The sequence below is a fragment of the Rhinolophus sinicus genome, chromosome 14 (genome assembly GCF_057876585.1).
Source record: "Rhinolophus sinicus isolate RSI-liver-muscle chromosome 14, RSI-T2T, whole genome shotgun sequence".
Lineage (NCBI taxonomy): Eukaryota > Metazoa > Chordata > Mammalia > Chiroptera > Rhinolophidae > Rhinolophus > Rhinolophus sinicus.
The window spans coordinates 138,268,546-138,293,974 of record NC_142514.1 but is presented as its reverse complement, the minus strand read 5'-3'; the positions used below and the strand labels follow the sequence as shown (position 1 = coordinate 138,293,974).

The following is a 25,429-nucleotide window of genomic DNA, read 5'->3' as shown; positions in this document are numbered from 1 at the left end:
CAGCTAAGTGAGGGTCTGGGGGCAGGGGCAGAAGGAGGGAAAGCTGGCGGGGTTGGCTGCCTGACTGAGCCAACTCTCTGTGGGACCTGGGCAAGCGCCTTGCCCCTTCTGACCCGCTGCCCCTCACTGATCCCTGGACTCCTTCTTTCTCGGCTGTTTTGGGAGACTGAGGACAGTACATACCTGTAATTCTTGTCCTTCCGCCCCACTCAACACACGGGCCTCAGGATACAAGCTTTGCCCAGATATAGAGGCTATAATTGTGGGATATTAGATAGCAAGCAAGGCTGCTAGCAGAGGTGTTTGGGCTTTGTGGACTATCACGTCCAATACAGCTAAAGTCAGTGAGGGAGAATCACAGCCCTACACTGTTCTGAGCCTCAGTTTCTCCTCCTGCACCATGAAGTGGTGAGACTTGATGACCATCCTGTGGAGGATGGGCTGCTGTGATGAAAGACAGAGGGTATGAAGCCATGGAATTCCCACAAGCCGCCCGCCTCAGAGTTCCACCTCAGCCACTGACCAGCCATGTGAATCTGGGGCTTCGGACCTCTTGTCCATAATATGGGTCCCCTGGCCAGCCAGCTCACAGGAATTCTGTGACAATGGGTATAAATGGGCCCCTGTATGCTGCACAGGGAGGGGTCACTGTCTATGCAGGGACCTGGCCAGGGCTCCACATCCAGTGTCCAGTCTCCCAGCCCAGTGTCCTCCCCTCTCGACCCTCTCCCCTCCCTATTTCCCACCTCTCACTCTTTCCCCCAACTCTTGGATGGCCACCCTAAGGGAAAGAAGAGACCAAGATTCCCAACCCAGGAGACATTCAAAACAATGGACAGGACCCGTAGAGGCCATTCTACTCATTGTTCAGATAGAGAAATGGAGGAAACAGAGGCTGAGAGCTACCCAAAGCCACACAACCAGCAGATGGCAGAGAAAAGCCTGGAATGTATGTTTCTCACACACCCCCTTGCTCTAGAATGTTAGGGCTAGAAGGGCCTTTGGGGTGTAGCTTATCCAAATCCTCTCCTTGGCTTAAAAGGGAGGAAAGCTTAGCTCAAAGTCGCCCCGACAGCAGTCTGGAACCCTGACCTCCCAACTCCAGCACCCCCTCCTAGTCCTGGTGCTCCAGTGGCCCATCTGGGTTGGAGGAGCCCCTCCTGTCCCCCCAGGTGCTATCCAAGCTGCAGTGAGAGAACAATGTCTTAGAGAACAAAACAGAAAACAACAAACAAAAGTGTTGGTGTGAACCCCTTTCCCATCATCAGGAGAGTTCTGTTCAGGCCAGCCCACCCCACAGGGCCCCCTTCTCCACCACCCACTGCTTCTGCTCTCTCCCAAGGGTCCTTTCTTCCAGAAAGCAAAAACGTTGGAATGCGGAGGAGAAGCAGGTGGCTTTGTCCCGGGAGGCCTGAGTCCTGGGGTCCTTGAAACACAGGAGGCCTGAGGCTCAGCTTGGAGGCTCAGCAGGGGGCCTGCTGAGGGGAAGGGGCTGGAGCAAGTAGAAGGTGGGGTGGGGGAGCAACTTGAATGTGTTTCCATGGGAATGACAAGGGTGAGTACAAAGGAGGGAGTGCTGGGTGGAGAAGGGGCCTGCGGGAGGGGAGAGGAGGCCAGGGAGCCCAGGGATCGAATATAGGAAATCTCTTCCATGGGAGAGGCCAAGAGGAGGATGGGAGCAAGAATGGGAACAAATGTAGGTGAATTTGGGCCACAGGAAGTTAGGGCACATTCCCTGTGAAGCAAAGAGGGTCCTGTCTGATGAAAGTGAAGTACGTTGAGGGGCAAAGTCTTGCTGCTGAAGAGAGAGGAACAGGAAGCTGAGTAGGGTATATAGAACTGTTACCACTGAGGACCCAACACAGGTGGACCCAGACCCACAGCAACACAGGGCGCTGATCACAGCTGACACTTAGTGACCCAGAGTCAGCTCTTAACCATTACACTCCCCCCTTCATGATAACTGCTGATAGTTATAGAGAACCTAGGAAGTGCGGGGCACTGCACTGAGACTTTTACGAGTGTTAACTTGTTTAAGACTTGGAACAACCCTGTAAGGCAGGTATGATTGATTATATACACAGATACACATGGCTACACCTGGACACACATGGACACATACGGACACACACACAGACAAGCACAGATATACAGACTGGCACACATTCACAACCAATCTGAGGGAGCATGTGGTGGGGGAGGGGTGGGGAGCCGTTCAGGAATGAGAGCCCCTCCCCAGCCCTCCAGCTCTCAACCATTCTTTACCTCCCCACCCTCATTCTACTGCAGGCGCCACAGCCTTCTGGTCCGCAGGCACCACAGCCCTCTGGTCCGCAGCTCCCTCGGACTAAAGATGCTGAAGATTCTTCCTTCACGATTTTCAGACTATCCTCCCTTGCCCCCCGAAGCCCTGACTCATCCCTTCTGTGGGAGCTGGGAGTCCCAGGCCCATATGATGGAGGATTTAGGCCCTTACCTCCAAGGGAGGATGCCTGGTGTAGGGCCCCCCCACGCTCCCCACACTTCAACTGCAGCCCAACCACTCCTAGGAAAGGGCCCCCCAGAGCTGGGTGTGGGCGGCTGGAGCAAAGCAAAGCCCCTCTAGCATTTCACTGGGATGACTTGGGGTATCCTGCAGGACTCCAAGTTCATTATCCCTGGGCAACGCCAGGAGAGTAGCCAGGGGGTCCTGCAGGCCCCCTCACAGGACTGGTGAGGCTCAAATGAGCTAATGGTTGTGAACATTCTGTGTCAGCTACTGGGATCTGTGCCATGGGACAGGCTTGTCACTCATTTCTAGAGCAGGGAGCACTGTGCCGCAAGTACCCTGAAGGCTTGAAGCCACCTGGTGCCTTCTGGGAATGAAAGGATTCTGTGTGGAGAGGTGAGGAGGGGAGGGCCTTGGGGTGAGGCTGGAGGTGAAGGCAAAGCTGGGCAGTGAGGGTTTTATGCGTGTTGGAGAGCAACAAAAAGATTTCCAGTGGGGAATTATAGGCCCAGGTCTGCATGGCAGCGGGTGTAGACAGCCCTGCGATCTCCATCAGGAATACAGAGCCCTCAAAGAAGAAGCGGCTGAGGAGGTAGGTGAGGGCTGTGGAGCCCCATCAGTGAGAGGACAGGGAGCTCTGGTGCCCTTTCAGAGGTGGAGTCTGAAGCCATAAGCCAGGAGTTAAGCTGGAGACATCTAGAAGAGTCATATACTTGGGCGTGGTTCTTTCCCCTGCCCAGGCCCACAGAGCAGCCTGCGACAGGAGGGGCCTTTGGGGTTTTTTAAACTAAAATTGTCAATGATTTTCATGACTGTGAGCATGACTGGAGCCAGAGCCACAAAGGATGTCCTGCATCTCTTGACCTCTGCTTTCCTTTGTTTGGGATTCAGAGATTCTCAGAAGACTCACTTCATGCTCAGGAAGCTCCAAGCTTACATCTTACAAGCAACTTCAACAGGAAAATTCCAGCAAAGTCCCTGAGTGACTTCATTGGCTCTATCTGTAGCCAGAGGCCTGGGATTCGCTGATTGGTCAGCTCTAGGTCCTGTACCCACCACTTCAGGGCTGTAAGAGTCGACCCATGGACTAAGTGGATATTTCCAGAAGGGGGACGTCTTCCATAAGCAGCAGCTCTCCCCAAGTCATTTCACTTTGTGCTTCACATTCCTCTTAAAGCCAATTGTTCAGATCTTCCACCCAACTAGGCATTAGGTTATTAGACACAGCTCAAAGCAGGGGGATCAGAGGGGCCACCTGGCCAAGCTGGGGGAAGGAAGAGAGGAGACACCCTCTTCTCTGGCGTGGTGCAGAGCTGTGGCAGCAGAGCCTGGCAGCAGACTGGACAGCACGGTCTGGAAGCTGAGACTTCTTTGGAGAACCTGAGGGAAATGAAAGGGAACCAGACTGGAGGAAGAAAAGGAGATTGGGGAGCGGGTGCCCCTGCCAGCCTCTGTAGGAGCGCTAAGGATAGAGTGGGGCCCTGCTGAGAGGGCAGTACACAGGGGCCTGGGGAAGGCCTGGGTGTGCAGGGTGTTCACTGTACAAGGGGATTCGGCTGAGGGGGTGCGTGGGGGAGTGGGGGGACAGTAAAATCCTGGCACAGAGCTGCATCTGCCCAGACAGAGCACCTTTCTCTAACTTTCACAAAGACACCATAGAAGCTTGCTGGGGCCCTGGGGCTATGGGAGAGCAAAAGAGGCCCCAGAACAAATTTAGGAGCTAAGAAGGGACCTTGCTTGTCTATCTTTTGCTGTCTCAAAACACAGCCTGACTTCCAGAGGGGACATGAGCATTTGCTGAGCTTGCTGAGGACACAGCCTAACATGATGGGGCTGTGATGGAGGCCCTGGCTGATTCTGGAATCCCCAGTGGATTCAGGCACTGGGGCTTGGTCCAGGCAGCACCTACCCTGAGTTCAGCTGTTGCTCTGCTGAGCACTGTCAGGAGTTCCCAGGTGCACCACCTGAAAGGTAAGGCATGGAATGGGATGGTAGCCACACTGGTGCTTGCCCTCAGGAGGCAACAAGGAGTGGGGAAGGCCTGCGGGGGCTGAGCTGAGTGTTTGGCCCAGACCTCATCCTGTCACTATGGCAGTGACATCTCACTGTCCCTCCTCTGTGGCTCATCTACACAGAGGCAGTATCTGAGGCTGGCCCTCCGAGCCTTCTCTAACTCACAGATCCAAATCCCTTACCTGTGCCCACACATTTCACCTCCCTCACCTCGTCTGATTTCATTCCCATCTGAATTAGGCAGATGGCATTAGCCCTGTTTGACTGAGGGAGAGATTGAAGCTCCAAAACTGAGGCTAAGACTACACAGTAGGCAGGTGATGGATCTGAAATTTGCTCCTGGAGCCTGGGATTGTCTCCCTGCCCCTTGGCCGGGTGGCTGCTATGACAGGGACCAGATATCCTCCTGCCTCCACAGGAAGGGGTGAGGTAGGGAAGCTCAGGCAGGCCTGGAACTGGGACAGAAAGGGGTTCAGGAGGTGAGACATCCCTCAAGGCTAATGGGGGCCCATGACTTCCGGCGAGCCCCTACCTCTCCTGCACATCTCTCCAGCCCCCGCTTACTCCTGGCTGTCTGTCTTCTCCACACAGCAGACTCCAGAGGCCCAGTCTGGATGCTGGAGTGACGGCCACTGTTTTGAGAGCACAGACCCACCAGGCCTGTGGCTAAGCATGATACACACATCATCTCATTTAAGCCTCTCAGTGATTCCATGAGGCACAGGAGTTTTATTCCCAGTTTATAGATGTGGAAACAGAAACCCGAAGACATTATGTCACTGCTTCAAGACACAGTTAGCAAATACTGGCACGAGGAGCCGAGTCTGTTCCTAACAATTCTATTATCCTACTTTCGGGCCAACACGGCCCACTGGGCAGGTCTGGGTGTCTAACTCTCGGAGCAGATGGGCCAGTCCTGGCCTGCAGGGCCCACAGCACACAGCCAGCACAGCACGGTCTTCTGCAGCCACAGGGATCCTGGTCCTGAGACTGGGCAGCTCAGGAGGCCAGCCCAGCCAGCTCTAAGTCTGGAGTGTTTGCTGCAGCTCTAAGAACAGCAAGAGAAGCCTTTACTGGACCTGACATAGGGCCTCAGCCTGGAGGGGCCAAAGCTCCCAAGCTGCCCCTGGGGGGACCATAGAGTTTCCGGCCCTCTGTCCTGTCCCAGGGGACTCTATTTGCACAGCTGGAACCACATCTTTCTGGTTCCTGGGGACCAGCTTTGCACACAGGGACATGAAAAACTCCAATTAGGGAGTTTCTAGTTTGGCCCTCCCCCCGTCCTCCCCGGTCTCACACCATATCATGGAACTCAGTGCTGAAAGTGCCCTGGACACCACTGAGTACAACTCCATTGCCAGAAGGGGAAACTGACGCTGTGCAAGGGGCCCACACTGGCACAAAGCCACATGGCTTGGGGACCCTGTTCTATTCCCTCTCCCCTCTGCCAAGTCCTCCTGTTCTAGCTCAGCCCTCCACGATGGCACCCAGCCTGGTTTTAATGCCCCAAGAACAATGGGGCTCCCACTTCTTCTGGGACCTGGAGAGGTTTGAGGGAGAAGTGGAGGTCCAGATAGAGAAATAGTATCTGCAAAAGCCTAGAAGTGTGAATGGAGGGGCTGGGTATGGTGGGTATATTCAGACCCCACGGGCCAGCCCTGGAGAACTATGTGAACTTCTGCTCTGGAGGCAAAACCAACAGAGAGGCAGTGGGTGCCCCAGGGGCCCTCCCTGCTACCTTCCCCGCCCTAACTCCCACCATCACCCACGGCCTTCTCAGCCCATCCATCAATAAATTTACTGCGTGACCGAGACTAAGCTTTGAACTTATAGCACCATCTCTCAGTTCTCACCTACCAAGGAAAGAAGCTGAGAGTTTTCTGATGGGGCATCTGCTTCAGCCTCCAAAGGCACCAGGTTGCAAAGCTCTGAAGGTACTTCTCTGTGGGGAGTGGGGGCCCTGGGCTACAGGGTTCGTGTGTATGCGTGTGCGCATTTAGTCCTTAGTTTCCTTATCAGTGAATTGGGAATCATGCATTCTACCTTGCCTATATTAGAATCATCATTACAAAGCTATGAGGAGATTAATGGTTGGTTCCCAAAAGCTGGGGAAGGGAGAAATAGGGAGTGACGGCTTAATGGGTACAGGGGCTTTTTTTTTTTTTTTTTTGGAGTGAAGAAAATATTCTGAAACTAGATAGTGGTGATGGTTACACAACACTGTGAATGTACTGAATGGTAACTTTTATGTTTCGTGTATTTTAAAACAAACTTTTAAATGAATGGATACATTTTTTAAAAAGTTATAAGGACTGCTATGCTAGAAAATGGGGGGCAGTAACAACTTCCATTGATTGAACCTACTAACTGCCAAATTCAGCATCCAGACAGGTGAGACGGTGGTGGGCTTGAGGTAATGGGACCACTGAACTAGTCAGAAAACTTTGAGCCGTTAGGAGAAGGGGTTCTTTCTAGAACCGGCAGGAGGAGAGTGAGGCACAAATAGAAGGGATTCTGCTCAGAGGTTCAGGCAGCAGAGTATTTCAGGGGGACATGGGGAGTATATTCTATTTTGCTGCTCACCTGGGAAGACCCCTCCCTGAATTGGTCAGGTCCCTCTCCCCTCAACTCTACCCTTCCCTGTATCAAGGGCATGGCAGGGGACCAGGCTCAGCTAATAGGGCTCCCTGGCTGGGGCTTTGCATCTTGGAGTGACCTCAGTGCTAAAGACAGTGGGAAGGAGGTAGGGAAAGAGGTGGAAGGAGGAAAGGAACAAGCAAATTTATTCATTCAAGAAATTTTTACTGAATGCTTACTACACACCAAGTACCGACTGAATGAACGAATGAGTGAGAAAATCAGTAGGTGGGTGTGTATCCTGGCAGCGGGCCCTTGGTGAACCTTGGGGGTGGAGGGCTGCCAGGTGGGGCCAAGGGCTGGGCAGGAGACCCTGGGTGAGCACATCGGTGAGTGGTCCCGGCTCAATCACAAGGGTATCCATTGGTGTTCTCTTTCAGAGGCCAGGCAGGGGGTCTAGGCCCAGACAGGCTGCTTGCCCCATAAAAGCCCTGATTTACGCTGTTGGCCATGATGTCCCTTGAGTCCTTTATTTATTTGTGAGAGCCAGGTTGGGGTCTGGCTCCTGTCCTTCCCGGCTCCATGTGTTCCAACCCCACATGGTGAGGAAGACGGATGCCTTGGAATTATTTTGCATGAAATAGCTGTAGAAAACTATTTGGACCACATTTGATTTCACCTCTTGTTATGACATAATTTGTTAGCCTGAAACATGCAGCAGGCAGCTGGAGGTCTGGAGAAGCAGATGTTCCTGTGGGAGGTGAGGGCTCCCCAGGCAGGGGTGGCGCCAACACAGGGCAGCGCACAGCACTGCTGCTGCCACGCAGGCCTGGTCCTGACCCCGCCAACGGCCCTCACAACTATGGGAAGCTCATGGAGCCCTAGCTGGGCCTCGGTTTCCCCCATCTGGAAAATGGGGATGAGGATACCTACCTCTTGGAGCTGCCATGAGAATCAAATGAAGTAATTTAGAGCAAGCACTTAGCACAGTGGCTGGCCCAAAGTAAGAGTCAATACACGTTTGTTTTTATTCCTGGAAGAGATGAGTGTTCGAGAAAGGTTTTAAAGAAGGAATAGAAGTGAACCAGATGAAGAGATATGTTTTCTGGCACAGCATGAGCAAAGACATAGAGGGGAGAACCACAGCTATCAGTGGTGCGGTCAAGATGGAAAGGAGGAGGCAGGCAGCAAGCAGTAGGAGAGGAGGACGCCAGAGAAGTTGGTGGCCCAGCTATGAAGAGTTGTGAATGCAGACAATAGTTTAGTGGTTGCCAGAGGGTAAGGGGGGCGGGGGGTGGGGGGTGGGAGATGAGGGTAAGGGGGATCGAATATATGGTGATGGAAGGAGAACTGACTCTGGGTGATGAACACACAATGGGATTTATAGATGATGTAATACAGAATTGTACACCTGAAATCTATGTAATTTTACTAACAATTGTCACCCCAATAAATTTAATAAAATAAAATAATAAAAAAAAAGAGTTGTGAATGCCAGGGTAACAGGGAGCCATAGAAGACTCGAGCTGGGGAGAGACACAATCCCCCTTTGCAAACAGCACTCGGGCTGTAGAATCAGCCGAGAGGTCCCATATAAACTTTCTAGGGCTGCCATAACAAAGGACCATGAGTGGGTGGCTTAAAACAACAGCATTTATTCTCTCACAGTGCTGGAGGCTGGAAGTCCAAAATCGAGGCGTTGGTTGGGCCATCCTCTCTCTCTGAAGGTTCTGGAAAAGAAGCCTTCCTTACCTCTTTCTAGCTTTTGCTGTTGGCCAGTGACTGATGGCCTCCCCTGGCTTGCAGCTGCATCACTCCAAGCTCTACCTTTGTGGTCACACGGCAGTCTTCCCTGCATGTCTTCTCTTCTTATACAGACACCAGCCACACTGGATTAGGGTCCACCCTACTTCAATATGATCTCATCTTACCTAATTACATCTGCAAAGAGACCCTATATCAAAATACAGACATGTTCGCAGGTACCTGGGGTTAGGACTTCAATATATTTGGGGGAGCACAAGTCAACTCACAACAGTCCCCAATACCCCGTCTGTCCTCAGTTCTTCAGTCACAGAGAAGTCCACAGGGTCTGGATCCCAGGAACCATTCAGTGAGAAGGTTCCTCCAGTTGGATGGACGCAGTGTGGGCAGTCACAATGTCTGGGGGACACAGCAAGCCAGGAATCAGGGGAAGGGGGGGCTCTGACCAGGAAGGGAGGAGAAGAACAGATGCTGCCACAGCTCATAGTGGGGATGCGAGGCCCAAGCCAGGGTGGGGCCCCGGGATGGAAAGGGGGAGTGGCTTTAAAGCTCTCAGAGAGGGAAGATCTCATGTCAGTACCTCTGGGTGTAGCAAAGCCAGAGAGTGAGTGAACGCTGGCTGCTGGGAGAGCTCAGGCAAGAAACAGAAACCAAGGGAGTGAAAAGAGAGCAGGGCCGTCTAGACCCGGGCTGCTGGGGACCAGCACGGTTACTGGGTTCCCTCTGGGCAGTTTTGGGCAGTCAGCCTGGCTGCCTCGGTTTACAAGAATGGAGGGGTGTCTTTGGAAAGCTGTTGGCCTCCTCTCTGCAGCCTTAAAAGCAGAGTCTGGATAAAGAATTTGTGGTATATATACATAATGGAATACTATTCAGCGGTAAGAAAAGATGATATAGGAACATTTGTGACAACATGGATGGATCTTGAGAGTGTAATGCTGAGCGAAATAAGTCAAACAGAAAAAGCAGAGAACCATGTGATTTCACTGATATGTGGTATATAAACCAAAAACAACAAAAGAACAAGACAAACAAATGAGAAACAGAAACTCATAGACACAGACAATAGTTTAGTGGTTACCAGAGGGTAAGGGGGGTGGGGGGTGGGGGGTGGGAGATGAGGGTAAGGGGGATCAAATATATGGTGATGGAAGAACTGACTCTGGGTGATGAACACACAATGGGATTTATAGATGATGTAATACAGAACTGTACACCTGAAATCTATGTAATTTTACTAACAATTGTCACCCCAATAAATTTAATAAAAAAAAAAAAAAACAGAGTCATCTGTAACTGACTTCTATCTGTGCCAGGAAAGAGGCCCAAAGAGGACAGACACTTCTCCCCAGGTGACACAGCGGAGAGGGGACTGGACCCCACCCCTCTTTCCTCCCAGCCTACAGCTGTCCCACCACCCTAACTGCACAGGTGCTCCCTGCCCTGGACAGAGAGTGTCCTCTGAGGCTGCCCCATCTGGGATATAGGACAGTAAGTGGTGACATCTGTGGGAGGAAGGATGAGAGGCCTGCCTAGGGAGGGGGGCTGTGCACCAGAGATAAGGACATAAAGATGCCCATGGAATTAAAAGGAATGTCTACTCCTCCAACCCCGACAGAGCACGTATCCTGTAAAACAGAATTTCAAGAGTGATTGATAGGAGATGGGGCTGGCCGTGGGAGGTGGTATTGGAGTCTGGAAGCGTGGGGAGCACCAGGTAGGGATAGAAGAGGGTGCATCTGGGTGAAAGGGCAAGTAATAGACTTAGGATAGTGGGAATAGGTGTGTGTGTGTGTGTGTGTGTGTGTGTGTGTGTGTGTGTGTGTTTGTGGTGATCCTGAAGAGAGAGGGGCACCAAGAGAAGGAAGAGGGTTTAATTTATGGGGAGGACAACTAATTAGACCCCTCAGAAACTATGGACAAAGCTGAAGGTGGGTGCTACTGTCGTGAACTCAGAGATGAGGCCCAGTAGTTCTTCCAGTTTTAAATTGCAATAAATTAGCTGTTCTGTTACATCTCTCAGGGGAGCTTAGGCCAAAAGGGTTATTCGCCTAAAGGACCAGTGTTCCTGGAACCGCTGGCAGGGGTGAGGGCCAACCTTGGTCTCTGAAGGGCTAGAAAAGCAGCCAGAAGTTGAGGGGCAGGGCCAGGGAACTTCTTATCACTGACTTTCTCTGCAGCTGGCTTCCAGGACTCACGAGGGAGGACAGATGCCCCGCAGCCCTCCCTTCTTCTGTCCCTCAGGACTGGCCGCACCTGGAGACTGACTGAGGGCCAGGGCTAACTCCAACCCCGAACCCTAAATTCAGCAAGAGAATAGCCTGGCTCAGGTGTCCATGCAGATCCAATCAAGAGTCAGGACCCCAGTGGGTAAACAGGCTGCCAGAGCCCCACCTTTAGCATCACCCAAGAGGCTTCTCAGGGGGCTAAGTTCCCCCTAGAACGTATCTGTATACAAGCAAAAATCAAATATTAATCAAATTGTAAGAAAATAAGTTCACAACGATATAAAAGGAATATATACAACACATTAAAAAAAAAAAGCAACTTAGGTATAGAGGGAATACAAAGTAGGATAAAGAAAAAGCAACAGATATTTCAAAACTCCACCACACGGGTATTGAGGCCCACAGCTGAGGCGTCTTTAGGGCTGGCATTCCACACTGGCAGCGAAGGGAAAAGAGCAGAGCGTAGCAGGCTTGGTTGCCTGGCATAGCGGTGACCTCCCACCTCACCCCCCACATCTGGGTGTGCCCCCTGCCCTCCGCGCTCACCACTGTGCCCCGTGGCAATCTGATCACCTCTCTGAACCTCCATTTCCTAGTCTGACAAATGGGGGCACTGATCAGCCTTCCCTCTCAGGGCAGTAGCCAAGACTAAACGAGAAGAAGAATTTTAAGGGGCTGACCTAAGGTCTAACAAACAATAGGCACTCGACACGTGCTAGCTCCCCCCATTGTTTTCACCTCCAACACTAGGATCCCACAGACTTTAAATAAATGTTCTGTCCCCTCGATGAAGTTCAACTTGAGGTGCTTCTTGCCGCCTTGGGAATGTCAGGACCTGGTTTATCTTCAGCTGCTATTTGGAAGCCTCAGAGAAAGCACATTCAAATGTGAGCCAGACTGCTGGCCAAGGGTCCCCAAGCAAAACTCGTGCCTAAGCCAGTGCCCTAGGAGGTGCTAAGGACCCTAAGAAGGCCAGCTACCATCAATTTAATGTGTCCACTGCACTCATGCTGCTAATCTGGAAGCATTGGAGCTGGCCTGGTCTCCTCACCACCTCATTCTCTGGTGGCTGCTGGGAGATAGCAAGCTCTCCATGGATGTTTGTCTGACAGACATAAACACAGGCCTGGAGCTGCTCTCCCCACTGCTGGCTGCTGGCTCGCTGGATAGAAATTCCATCTGCCTGGGTCTCCAAGGGAGGGCCGTTCTGCACAGGCCTGGGAACTGCACACCCCTTGGGGAGCCTGGAGCCCTGAGCTCATTGTTTGACCCCTCCCTGTCCCAGCTTCGCCTAGGGCTGCTTGGGACACCCAGTTCCTCCTGGAATCCCTATTTGGGTTTGGTTTGGGGTTGAAGTTTGTTTCCATTCAAGGCAATTTGATTCCAAGCCCACCCCCAACCTCTCACTGCCCCCAAATGCCTGCCCCTCTGGAGGGGGCTTGACGTTGCCGACTTGCTGCCAGGGCGGGCTCCTCCAGACCTCCCACCAAGGGCATGGGATGTTTGGTTGACTTTGATGTCTTGAAAGGAGGCCCCATCCTCAACTCCCTCTCCCCCAATATGTAAATAAGCCAGAAACTGTGAAGCCCTATCGCCACCCGGTGGAGTAAAAAAAAAAAAAGAAAAAAAAAAAAGAAAAGAAAAACAAGCCTTAGGGACACAAAATAGCTGCGGTCAGAGCCACCTCTTGACTAATTCCTTTCTGTGTGACTTAGAAGAAGACACACCTCTCTGGGCGGCCCCTGAAATGACAGCATGAATATGTGACCTTTGAGAAGGCACGCTGGCAGATGGACCATGTGACCTCTACAGCCCCTTCCAAAGCATAGTCGATTAATATTCTTTGTCTTTAATATGTATGGGTACCTCTGGCCCACACTGTGCTTTGGTTAAAAAGTGGATATATTTCAGCCTTGCCCTCAGGAACTGGAGGCCTGGGGACTAAGTCCCAGACGAGTAAAGAGTCTCAAAGAGTAAAGACATACCTGGGAAGCTGGTGGGCTGGGCACTGAACCAAGAGTGTTACTCTCTGTACTCTGCAGATGAGGAAACCGAGACTCAATTTCATGGCAATTATGTGAACAGCCCAGATTTATTGTCAGGGAGGGCTTGTGGGGTAGGGGTTGATGCCCCAGAGAGGCTTAACCAGAAGCATTATCTGTCCCGTTCCCTGGTTGGCCTAAGATCAACGTCCTCAGCGTGGCTCATGGCCTTGGCTCAGCTTTGTCCCCAGGCACCTGGACGTCCTGCCCTCTGCCTCTGCATCCTGTCGGGTCACCAGAACTTTTCAGAGCCCGACACTGTTCAAGACCCTGAAAGCATCACATTAGGAGAGAGTTTAGAACACGGATAAGACACAAGCTACTAAAATTATGACGCCCATACTGCGATGAAACTGGAGGTCAGAGAGGCTGAATGCCTGGTCCAGGATCACAGAGGTTGAGGACGTTTGTTCAGGTCTGTGCAGGGCAGGTGCCCCGGCTGGGGTGACCCGTGGGTTTTCATGGTGTTTTCATCAGCTTGGGCTGCTCTAACAAACTACCATAGACTTAAATGGGTGGCTTACATGACAGACATTCATTCCTCCCAGTTCTGGAGGCTGGAGGTCCAAGATCAAGGTGCTGGCCAACATGATGTGCAGGGAGGGTGCTCTTGGTGGTTCGCAGATGGACGTCGTCTTGCTATGTCCTCACCTGGCAGAGGGAAAGATCATATCTTTCATGTCTCTTCTTATAAGGGCCCTGATCCCATTCATGAGGCCTCCACCTTATGACCTAATTACCTCTCAGGGGCCCCACCTCCTAATACCATCACGCTGGAGATTAGGGCTTCAATATATGAATTTAGATGGACACAAACATTTAGTTCATAGCGTACGGATACCGCACGTGGTGGACTCTTGGGTGCAACCTGATATTCTTGGCACCAACACGTTGGGGCTTTTAGGATCCCATATGCAATGATTCCATATTGTAAAAGGAATCTCTGGCTTAAACATAATAGTAAGACATCATTAGTGTGGCTTTCTATGATTCAACGATTATAGGATTCTAGCATCACATTAGTCTAAGGTTCCATTATCTTGTGATTCCAAGATTCTAGAATTCCATGTTCCCCTGAGAGCTTGGGCTCTGAGGGATAGGAAAATCCAGCTGGGGTGGTACAGAGGTGGGCGGGGCTCTAAAGAGGCAGCTTTCCCAACCTACTGACTTTTTTAACAATGAGGAACAATGCGTTATTTGGTTTTCATTGCGTTCAAAGGAAAGCCTGGGCTTGGCCAAGCCACATCAGAGTGTGAGTTCACCCGCCTGAGGCAGGGCAGCCCACGGAGGAGCCGGGGAGGAGGAGAAGAAGGGGAGGGGGGAGAGGGAAGAGGCAGCGTCATCCTCCCATATTGGAGGTGGCCAGTGCTCCGTCTCCTTCAGTGAGGGGTCTTATGTCACTCTTCTCTGGCCCCCACGTGCCGTGTCGAGAGAGGCTAGCCAAGAGCAGGGGCAGACACAGCAAACAAGAATGGGGGCTGTTTGGATGAACACAGGAGCAGGGGATGTGAAAACAGTCAGGGAGGGCTTCCAAGAGGTGACTCTATTTGCACCGGCCGTTGAGGGCAGCAGATCAGTGAAGGAAGTGTACCCCAGAGTCTGGTTCCATGTGGCTGGAGCCTAAAAGAAAGCAGGAAGTGGCAAGAGCTGGGATTGCAGAGTCACCAGGCGTCCGCCACGCAGGGCCTTGACTGCTGTGATGAAGAGCTTGAACTCGGCTCTGAGGACAGGAGAAGCAGAGATGGTTTTTGTTGGTGGAGGGAGGTCACCAGGCAACCTGAGAATGTCATAGCTGAGGGGCCTGAGATCGTGAGGTCTAAACCTTACCTTACAGATGAGGAGGCAAGGCCCAGACAGCAGGATTGCTCACATCCACCCAGCACATCATCACAGAGCAAGGGAGACCGCCCAGCCCAGCCCCACCAGTAGATTCTGGCACAGGCGGTCCTGGCAAAACAGGGAGGCTCCCCCTGAAATCTGCTACTCTTTAGTGCCCCTTGCCCAGATCCCAGTGCACAGGCCTTTCCTTTGATTGCAGGATCCCTATCTGTGCCTCCTTGCCTCATACCCAGCGGGCCCAGGTAGAGGCTGTCTCATGTGGGCGGACCAGACTTCCTAGTCTGAGCCCTTAGTGGAACATTTACACCCTCGCCACCGAGGCCTCAGCCACGCCAGGCCAGGATGGTGGATGGGCCCAAATGAAGAGTTGTGGGTAAAGGGGAGGAAAGAGCAGAAGTTCAGTATCACCACAACATGGAGATGAACCACAAGAAGCCACCAAGAGAGCCACGAGATGGTGTGTGTGGCTTGTGCATGCTTCAGTCTGAGGCTGAACAAGGAAGACACAGTTACGCTCATCCCCAGTAGGTTCCTGCAGGCCCGAGGACAGGAATCCCCTCCCCTCCCCACTCATGGCTCAGGTGACAGGGAAAAAACTAGCTCAGAGGTCAGAAAAAGAAGTCTGGGAGAAGGAATGGGGTGGCCGAATGGCTCAGTTGGTTAGAGTGCAAGCTGTTAACAACAAGGTTGCCGGTTCAATTCCCACGTGGGATGGTGGGCTGCGTCCTCTGCAACTAAGATTAAAAACGGTGACTGGACCTGGAGCTGAGCTGCGCCCTCCACAGCTAGATTGAAGGACAACGACTTGACTTGGAGCTGATGGGCCCTGGAAAAGCCACTGTTCCCCAATATTCCCACCCCCCAAAAAAATTGGAAAAAAGAAAAAAAGAAGTCTGGGAGAAGGAAAGACGGTGAAACACAAAGTACCATGGGATACCATTCAGTGACAAAAGGAGGAACTGGAGACGCAGGCAGCAACCTGGATGGATCTCAAGGGCATTACAGTGAGTGAAAAAAGCCAATCTCAAAAGGTCACATACTGTTTGATTCCACTTACAGAATATTCTTGAAGTGATAAAATGACAGAGCTGGAGAATAGACTAGTGGTTGCTAGGGGTTGGGGCTGGTTAGGCTGGATGGAAGGAATCTGGCAACACAGGTGGGACCAGGGGGGCAGCCAGGTGTCCAGAAGGGTGGAGACTGTGAGGGGATTGAGAGAAGGGAGAAAAGTGAGGCAGCGAGTACCAAGGGCCAGTGTGTAGGGAGGGTGGGTGTGACCACAGGGGCAGCATGAGGAGGATCTCTGTGATGGAACAGTTCTATATCTCAGTTGTGCTTGTGGTTTCATGTGATAAAATGACATGGAACTACATGCAACTACGTGCACGTGTTATATCAATATCAAGGTCCTGGTTTTGATATTATACACTAATGACCTGGGATGTGACCTTTGGTGGAAATTGGGTGAAGGGTACAGGACCTTTCTTACTACCTTTACAATTTCCTGTGAATCTATGATTGTTTCAAAATAAACAGTTGTTTTATTTTTTAATTTATTTAAGTGTGTTTTTCCAGGACCCATCAGCTTCAAGTCAAGTAGTTGTTTCAATCTAGTTGTGGAGGGCGCAGCTCACTGGCCCATTTGAGGATCGAACCTGCAACCTTGTTGTTAAGAGCATGGACTCTAACCAACTGAGCTAACTGGTCACCCCAAGAGTTTTTTGTTTTGTTTTTTTAAAGAGTTAACTGGCCATATTTGTGAGGGTCTCTTTGTGGACTCTCTATTCAGTTCCATTGATCTATATGTCCACCCTTCTGTCAATAATACGTAGTCTTGATTACTGCAGCTATATACAAATCTTAAAATCAGCTAGGTGATTCTTCCCACTATATTATTCTTTTCCACAGTTGTTCCTATTCAAGTTTCTTTTCCTTTCCCTATACATTTTAGAATACTCTTGTCTATACCTAAAAATAAAAACAAAACAAAACAAACTTTGGGAGATTTTGATCACAATTGAATTAAACCTATAGATCAATTTCCTGTGAATCTAAGTATTTCAAGATAAAAATGTTTTAATTACAAAAATAACACAGAGAGGACAGCAGGGCAGAGAGAAGGTGTTGATGTACATTCTGAGGGGTGCTCTGTCTGGATTGATAGATGTCCCGGGGCAGGGGAAGGAGGCAAAGAATTTTAGAATTCTCTAGAATTAGAATTTTGGATTTCTTCAGAAGGAATAAAGAATTGTTTTGCTCTGTTCTTGGGATTTGAAATGTGTTGGGTCTGATCATCTAATATGTAATATTTTCTCTGGTAATGTGGCACTGGACACATTCCCATTCTTCTCGTCCATGTGGGGTGGAATCTGAGTCCTGCCTTTGCACAGAGGTCACCGTACTGCTGGTGTAAGCTGAGTCAGAGGCCTTGAAGCAAGTCTGTGACCGTGACATGGCCATCTAGGTCTGCAGAGCCCTTCCCATAGGCTGCTCTGCCCTGGCCTTCCCAGGGGACAGTACAGAAACCAGTTTCAGGAACAAATGGCGAGGCAGGCAGCAGTTTCAGCTGACCAGCCCTTTGCCCCTCCTGCCTTGCTGCTCTTGCACCTCCCCCACCATGGTTCCTACCCTTCTGGACACTTGGCTGTCCCTTCTGGTCTCATGCACGTTGCCAGGTTCCTTCCTCTACCCAGCCTGACTACCTCCTGGGTTCTCCTGGAAATAGACGTTCTCACAGACCCTGAGCCTATAACCTTCCACAGCCAGCCACCCATCATGCTTCGGGTCAAGGAAACCACCCTGAAAGCTTGGCACAGCTCCCAAGGCCTCCTTAAGACAGGCTGGAGCCAAACCTGGGCTCCCTGGCATATTCCACCTGCAAGAAGTGGTGGCTTTCCCTGGCCTCAGTCCCTTGCCAGATGTCATGGTGCTGGAGGAGGTCACCCCTTTCCCAGACTCTTTGGCCCCCTGGGAAGCCCTTTGGGATGAACTGAGTGAACAGCAGTGGGAGAATAGCACTGTTAGCCAGCATAGGTGACGGAGCTCAGGGGCGTGCTGCCGCCTCCCATCCCTTACTTCGAATATCCTTACTAAAGGACGGGACTCAAGAAAAAAATACACTTGGCCAAACTTCAGGCAGTCAGTGGTCTTAGCACTGGGTGCTCTGGCCAACAGATGGTTCCATCTTCACATTTAGTATAAACTCTGTGCCATTACCTAGAAATTATCCCCTTCAAGAGAAAGAACTCTGGGAATCTCACACGTACATAAATCAAAATCACACATGTCCCCACATACAAAAGGCCTTGTCAGGACACTCCTTATCCCCTCAGGGTTACAGACATTACTGGTAGTAACCAAGACACACATTTCACTTCTTAGAATTCATTTCTCTTCTCAAAAAAGAGCCCAACGCTGAGCTCTCCGAAGAGGCAGCCATTGAAGAGAACGTCCACGTCCCTAACAGAGCCCAGATAGCCCGTTTAACTGAGAGACATAACGGTCTCCTCAAACAACTCCTTTTAAAATTCTGATCCAGCAAAGAAACCCCTACATGAGTCTCTGTGTTGCCCCAGGCCTTAATCTGACTTTATACATTTTTAATCTTTCCATATCCCGTAAGGGCTGGTGGCCAAACTGAGGGTGTCTATTCCCCTGGGACCCACAAGCCAGGCAGCTGCTCATCTGATTTGGGACCCAGGTGAACCTAAACTTCCACCCAAAACAAAAAACCTGTCAAGAACAGCTGCACACTATTCTACTGACGTTGGTCTTATTACTATTGGTCCAGGTTCATTCCTTGATTTATAATCCAGAGGCCCAAACCCTCCAAATAAGCAGTTTCAACCACAAACAGCAGATGCCGGGACTCACATCAGCTTCAGCGTGTACCCACTGGAAAGGACACCCACCTCCCAGATGACATCGCCATGGCCCAGACCCTCGCTGCTGGAGATGACCTTGCCTCAGACACTCAGCTGCCTCTATGAATTTAAATCCTGCAGCTCATGATGGCGACATCTTGCCACCCAAAGCCCACTTCTCACCTGACTCTGTCCATTCTGCCTTGACCCACGTTGGCTTCTTATCTCTGTACTGGCCGAACCCCCTCTGGGCAGCTTCTGGCCACCCGGTAGGGCTCTCAGTCTTTCCCAAATGCCTCCTATTTCTCTAGATTCCACACAGCTAGGCCTCCCAGAGCTCAAATCTCTGACTCCCCCACCTGGGTCACCAGACCTGTTGGGGCCCAAGGCAGTGTGGCCACATAGAATCTTTTGGCCACTCTGCCTTCCATGGGAAGTGGTCTATTTGACTACAAAAAGAGGGGGCTGAGCTTATCAGACAGGACCTCACCCAGGTTACAGGAGCAGCTCATCTGTCCCAGACCCCCTGCCTTCCTCGAAATGACTGAATTTGACCCAGCCATAGAGCAATGTTATAAAGGTCCTAGTGTCTGATGATGGTGGAGAGCTCTGCCCCAACCAAACTGCTCTGATAGGGGACAGCCAGATGCCCTCCTTTCAGACTCAGCATAGCCGGGCCCCAGGACTTGGTTCTGTGTCCAGCATGCATCATCCCTTCTGAGGATTCCCTTGATCTCTCCATGGTTGGGCCTAAGATTCCTGCTCCGGCTGTCACCATACCCTAGCTTCAAGTACCTTCAGAATGTGGCACAGGCTCCTCTTGTCAGCCTCTGGATATGGATCCTGGGTCTGCTCAAACTCTCTGAGCCCTAGTTAACTTATCATTAAAATAGGAAATATAAAACCTAGCTTGAAGGTTGTTGTGAGACTGAAATGCAAGAATGCATGGAGAGTGATTAGCTCAGTGCCTAGGTAAGCACTGAAATGTTACCTTTGATGGTTGGGCACGCAGTAAAATTTGGCTGAATGGATGAGAAGCCCTACGTCCATTTTATAGAAGAAGAAAACTGAGGCCTGGGCAAGGGAAATGACTGGCTCACACCAGTGGCTAGTATTGCAGTGCTCAAAAGTCAAAGCTCTGGCTACATCCTTCCCAGTCTTTATTCCTTCCAAGGAGGCCCTTTCTGATGGGGTTTTGGGGAAACTTTTGGTGTTTCTGTCCATTTGGCAAATTCTGGAGTGTCTGGATCCACCCATACAGCTGCAAGTGGACAGGGCTAGGGATGGGGAAAGGAGACATGAATCCTGGTCTCTTTCCAGCCCGTCCCCAAGTCTGGACATTCTGGAAGCCACACCCTGTCCCCAAGTCCCTTTGGAAACCTTGGCAGCCTTATCTGCAGAAGGGGTTGGGGAGGAGGGAGAAGGGGATCTGAAGTCAGCCAGGGAATGTCAGAGGGAGGAGGAAAGCAGGGCAGAAAGGGTTGGAGGACACCCGATGTGACCCCAACCACAGCGCCCAAGCACTTGCTGTCCTCCCAGATTGTGGACAGCCAGTAAGAACTGGCTCCTAGCCCTGAACTCCATGGGTGACCTTGCATAAACTGTTTCTCCTTTCTATGCCTTGGTTTCCCCATCTGTGAAATGGGAAGTTGAAACTGAGCAGGGGTCCTCAATCCCCTGGTAGAAAGCAGTGTTTCCAGAATGAGGCTCCTGAACTCCTGCACACAAGCCCCACACCCACTCTCAAGTGTCCAAGAATTTGGCTGTGGTATTTCATTTATCATCCTTGTGGTCTGCAGGTACCATGGCCGGCAGGCTGATTACTCAACAGGCTTATTACACTCCTCGGTGACTAATAGATTCTTTCTCTGTTTGTGTTTTAAAGCCATAGCAATAACATTGGCTTTCAGTGACACTATTGAAATCACCATTATTCAGCCCGACTCTACCTACATGATAAACAGGCCAGCAGAAACATCCCTTCTTAGAGAAAAGAGGGCCCCTGCTTCACTTGTGGTAGGAACAGGTTCTTTAGTAGTGAAGCTGGTGAATGTTGGGGGGTGGGGTGGATTTATGAACTGTTAAGAATCATAGGATTAGGTCATTTCTCTGGTCCCTTCCAGCTCTGACCTACACATTGGACCTCATCAAAGGGAGGAGTTGAACAGATACTATCTTCCCTTTGAAAGTTCGAGTGTGGGGTTAAGAGCCCAGCTGGAAGTCAGACAGCAGGGCTTGTGGTTCTCGCTCTACCACTTGCTGGCTGGGTGACCTTGGGCAAGTCAGATCCTCTCTCTGAGCTTGTCTTCTTATTGACAAAATGGGGAGAATAAGATAAGCTCCCACAGGAGGTGGAGTAGGGAGAATACCCGGAGGTGATGCATGAGACACTCTTACCATAGTGCTTGCATACAGCAGGAGCTCAAACGCTGGGCACTGCTACTATTATGTAAATGTTGAGCCTCTGGTGAGTGGGCTGGAGTCCAAAAGGATGCGGAGAGTTAGAGCTGACACCCTGGGGGAACTTGATGGAAGGCAAGTCAAACTGGTTGATCACTGTCAAGGTCGCCTGGCCGCTCCTTTTCTGACCAGTTTTATCTGTCAAAACTGCAAGGAACAAAATAGCTGAACACAGCAGAGCAGCCCCAGTGTCTGTCAGGCAAAATTGCTAAGTTCTTTAGACGGAGGAAGCAGGGGCTGCCTCTGGTCTGGTTTCTGCCTCCCTGGAGGGGGAGGGGAAGCAGAACTTTCTGGTTGTTTGACTACCCCTCACAATCCTCCTCTCAAGGATTCAAAGCTCCCTGGCTTCTTCAGAAACCCGCAGGAGTCTGCTTCTCACTTGCTCTGGGCAGGAAGGAGGACCTTACCTGCAACCATCTGTAGGCTCATTTCCCTCCATCTGTGGTTCTCCATCCTGTGGGGCCCATGTCCCCTTTATTGTGCTGAAATGAGCTTCATAGGTAATACAGCCTGTCTCCTGCACAATAGAAAAGCCAGTGTAACCAGTAGTGAGCTGGTAAATGTTTAACAATCGAATCCCCGAAACAAAGAAAATAAAAAATAACACTTGATTTATATCTTTTGACAATTTCATGGTGTAAATACTTCCACCAGGGCTGATTTCAAACTATCAACATGACGACACTGAATGCAGAATTGGAAAGAAACACACAATCTGCTCTCAGTTGACTTGGCTTCAGCGCACCACTGAATAAAACTACAATGAAATAAATGGAAAGTAATTTGTAATAAAAAAACATGTTTTATTATTTTCGTGCCCAGGGCCGGCTACTCTAAGAAGACATAATAGAAGGGTCTCTGTGGAGACTCACTGATTACAACTGCTGTGCAAACGGACTGGGCCAGGTCACTCAAACATCATGAGAACTGCTGCTGTCTGTGACGTACTTTTTCTAAAATGGTGAACCACTCTTAAAAATGCTCTGAACAAAGCATAATCTTCCCTCAATTTACAAGGTGGTTGTGTTCCTGGAAATTTTGGAGTGTATTAGAATCATGCAAAAAAAAAAAAAAAAAAAAGAAAGTGTTGTGCTTATACATAAAACAGAGTTAGGTTTGAGGCACAGGTGATTATAAACAGGCTTTTCATCCACCCAAATGTTCCATGAGATTTTCATATGTCCCCACTCATGAAATGCCAGTGGAGATCCCCAATTATGGTTACATGCAAAAATCACTCCTACAGATTTCCAGTACAACCTCTTGGTTTAGTAGTACTTGGCACTTGTTGAGACCTCCTGCCTCAAACACATACTGTTTCACCCCAGGCAGTCCACTCTCTAAGACCCCTGCCACGCTACTGTGTTTCCCCGAAAATAAGACCTAACCAGAAAATAAGCTCTAGCATGATTTTTCGGGAGGACATGCCCTGAACATAAGCCGTAATGCATCTTTTGGAGCAAAAATTAATATAAGACCCAGTCTTGTTTTCGGGGAAACATGGTAGGAGCTTTGTTATTTGCTCATGTACTTCCTTCCACCTGGAATTCTATCTTCCAAATTCAGACCTAGAGTTTAACCATCCATCCATCCATCCATCCATCCATCATCTCTTCCATAATTAGGCCCAGAACTGAGACCTAAGGACCCAGGATGAAGCCAACCTGACCCCTATCCTCAGGGAGCTCCCAGGTAAGTGGAGAGACAGACATACAGAGAGACATCACAGACGATGACAATGCCATGTGCCAAGCAAGATGACAGGTGTCTTCGGCTGGTGTAGTTTATCGGCAAGAGCACCAGCTTTGGTCTTGAACACCTGAGTGTGATCCCTACCTGGACAGGTGCTCACTGTGCGACCTCAGCGGAGTGACCATGCTCTCTGAGCTTCAGCTTTTCTCAGCGATAAAAGCAGGGAAGGGAAAAAGCCTAACCCCCAGGGCTGTATGCAGATAAATTGGATTAAAGCTCCTGGTGGGCCCACATGCCCTGGCAGGGGTCTCAGAGAATCAGAAAGGGCCAGTCACTGGTCCTTCCTAGTGGATCTGTGTAGCCAGCTGCCAACTCCTGAGGTAAAGAAGCTGTTGTGTGGAGACCAGGTTGGGCGCATTTCTGCTGATGAGACAATTCGTAGCTAGTCCTGGGTTTTCCAGAGCAAGTCATAGTGAACTTAACTTCTAGGTCTGGCAGAGTGCCCTCAGTGGGCCCTCGTCTGGCTGAGTGGGAGGGTTGGCTGGGTGAGGGCCCACCACTCACCAAACTGAGCCCCTGCTCTGGGCCAGCTCTGATGCCCATGATGATGGGCATATCAAGGAGAGCCACACAGCCCCTAGTCTGGTGGAGAAAGCAAACGTTTCATTGGGTCATCGGCCCCTCCCCATCCTTTCGGCTCGTCCATATCAGTCCCCAATGACTTCCATATTACTAGATGGCTAATGGCCATGCTTCCATCCCCATCATCCACAACCTCTTGCTGCCTCTAGCCCTGTGACCTCCCTCCTCCTCGGCCCCTGTGACAGATCCGACAGATCCCACTTTCCTGGGCCCAGGGCACCTCCCTCAGAGGCAGGCTTCTGACTCTGGCTCCAGCACTCCTCTGCTGCATGACGCCACCTCGGGGAGGAGGAAATTGCCCCACTTCCCTGTCTTCCCCCAGCCCCAATACACTCCCAGGCCCCATGGCCTGCAAAATAGCAAACAGCTGCTGTGACCATGGGCTGCCCAGACCCCAGGGGCCTGGGGGGAAGCGGGCCAAGGAAACTTGGAGAAAGAACTCTTAATAACATACCTTCCCCAAGCTGCTTCCAAAGAAACTTCTCCTCACAAATCATTCCATAAACACTTAGCAGGCTCTCAGGAAAGCGTGCACGGCTCTCACCCGGCTATTAGGAGGCTCCTCACAAGTAAATTGAGACCAGGCAGCAGAGGCCTGTGCCAAATCCCCGCCTGCCCTCTTCCCACACGGCATCCTCCTCCCCCACCAGGAACCCTTCAGCTCCGAGGGCCAGGGGCTCCTCTCTTGCTACTCTGGCCTCTCTTTGGGCTCTGGCCCTCTCTCTCTGCTGGACAGAGGGTACCTTGTTTCCCTGGAAACCAGCCCCTTACCCACTGTAGCCACTGGCTTTCCAGAGGGCTCTCCTGGGCTGTCATGTGGGCCTAAATCCTACCGAGACTTCTGAGGGCCACACCACCAGGCTAACCATGGCAGACGAGGCTGGCCCCTGTCCCCACTCTGTCCCAGCAACACTCTATCCCAGCCACTCTGCTGGTGCCTCTCAGGCTGGGGCTGCTCAATAGGGAAATAACTCCGGGTTCATCCAAGTCACGAGCTGGAAAATCCCTCCCATCCAACAATCCCCTCCAGGGAAAGTGTTGTGCAACTCGCTCAGCTGGCTAATATCCAGTGCTTGGCTAATATCCAACAAGGATCGCGGAATTACTTGATTTGTTCATAAGTTGACACGTTTGCTTATAGGTTAGCAGTTGGCTCGTATAATGACTTTCATTAGGGTCTTCGAGAACAATAGTAGGGACTGGCACCCCAATATTGTCCTCCATCGTAGTTGGCTTTGGAACACACTTTAAGAACAACTGCTCCTTTTCCTAGGTTTGCCCAATATCATTTTGAAGAGCAAAAAGCTCTATTGCAAATAGAAATCATCAGTGAAGTAAATAAAACATTCAGATGAAAATAAACATGCAGATTTGTGGGCACTGAAATTAGCATGAGATGGGCTTTAAGAGACAGGCCACAGTCAGATCTACGGTCAAGTGCAGCCTCCCACTTACTGGAAGGCTGATCTTGAACAAGCCTCTGTAAACCTCAGTTTCTTTGACTCTAAAATGGGAATAAATCCAACCTACTTCAGAGAACTGCCAGGAAAGTCACCTCACTCCTCCATCCTTTAACGAATGGTCAATGGTGGCCTCCCAGGGAACTTAGAGGTTGGGGGCCTTGCCCATAGTACTGGTTACTGCTGCCTATTCACTCCAAGAGTTCAACCACAGGTCACCCATTCAACCTTTCTTTCGGCAAATATTTAGGGAGCCTCTTTTATATACTAGGCTCTAAGCAAGATGCTGACCAAGACAGACACAGGCCCACCCCCTGAGGAACAAACAGAACAGGAGAGACAAACATGGAAGGATACGTAATGA

General features: G+C 50.7%; 1 long non-coding RNA gene across 1 annotated transcript; it reads right to left on the bottom strand.

Annotated features, from left to right (window-relative positions):
- Positions 1-11,601: 11,601 nt before the first annotated feature.
- On the bottom strand, positions 11,602-24,420 carry LOC141572438 (uncharacterized). The gene is made up of 4 exons (XR_012497799.2): positions 24,060-24,420; positions 21,679-21,788; positions 13,634-13,760; positions 11,602-13,379 (listed from the first exon to the last, which is right to left on the bottom strand). It is a non-coding gene; the product is annotated as an uncharacterized LOC141572438 (long non-coding RNA).
- Positions 24,421-25,429: the final 1,009 nt, after the last annotated feature.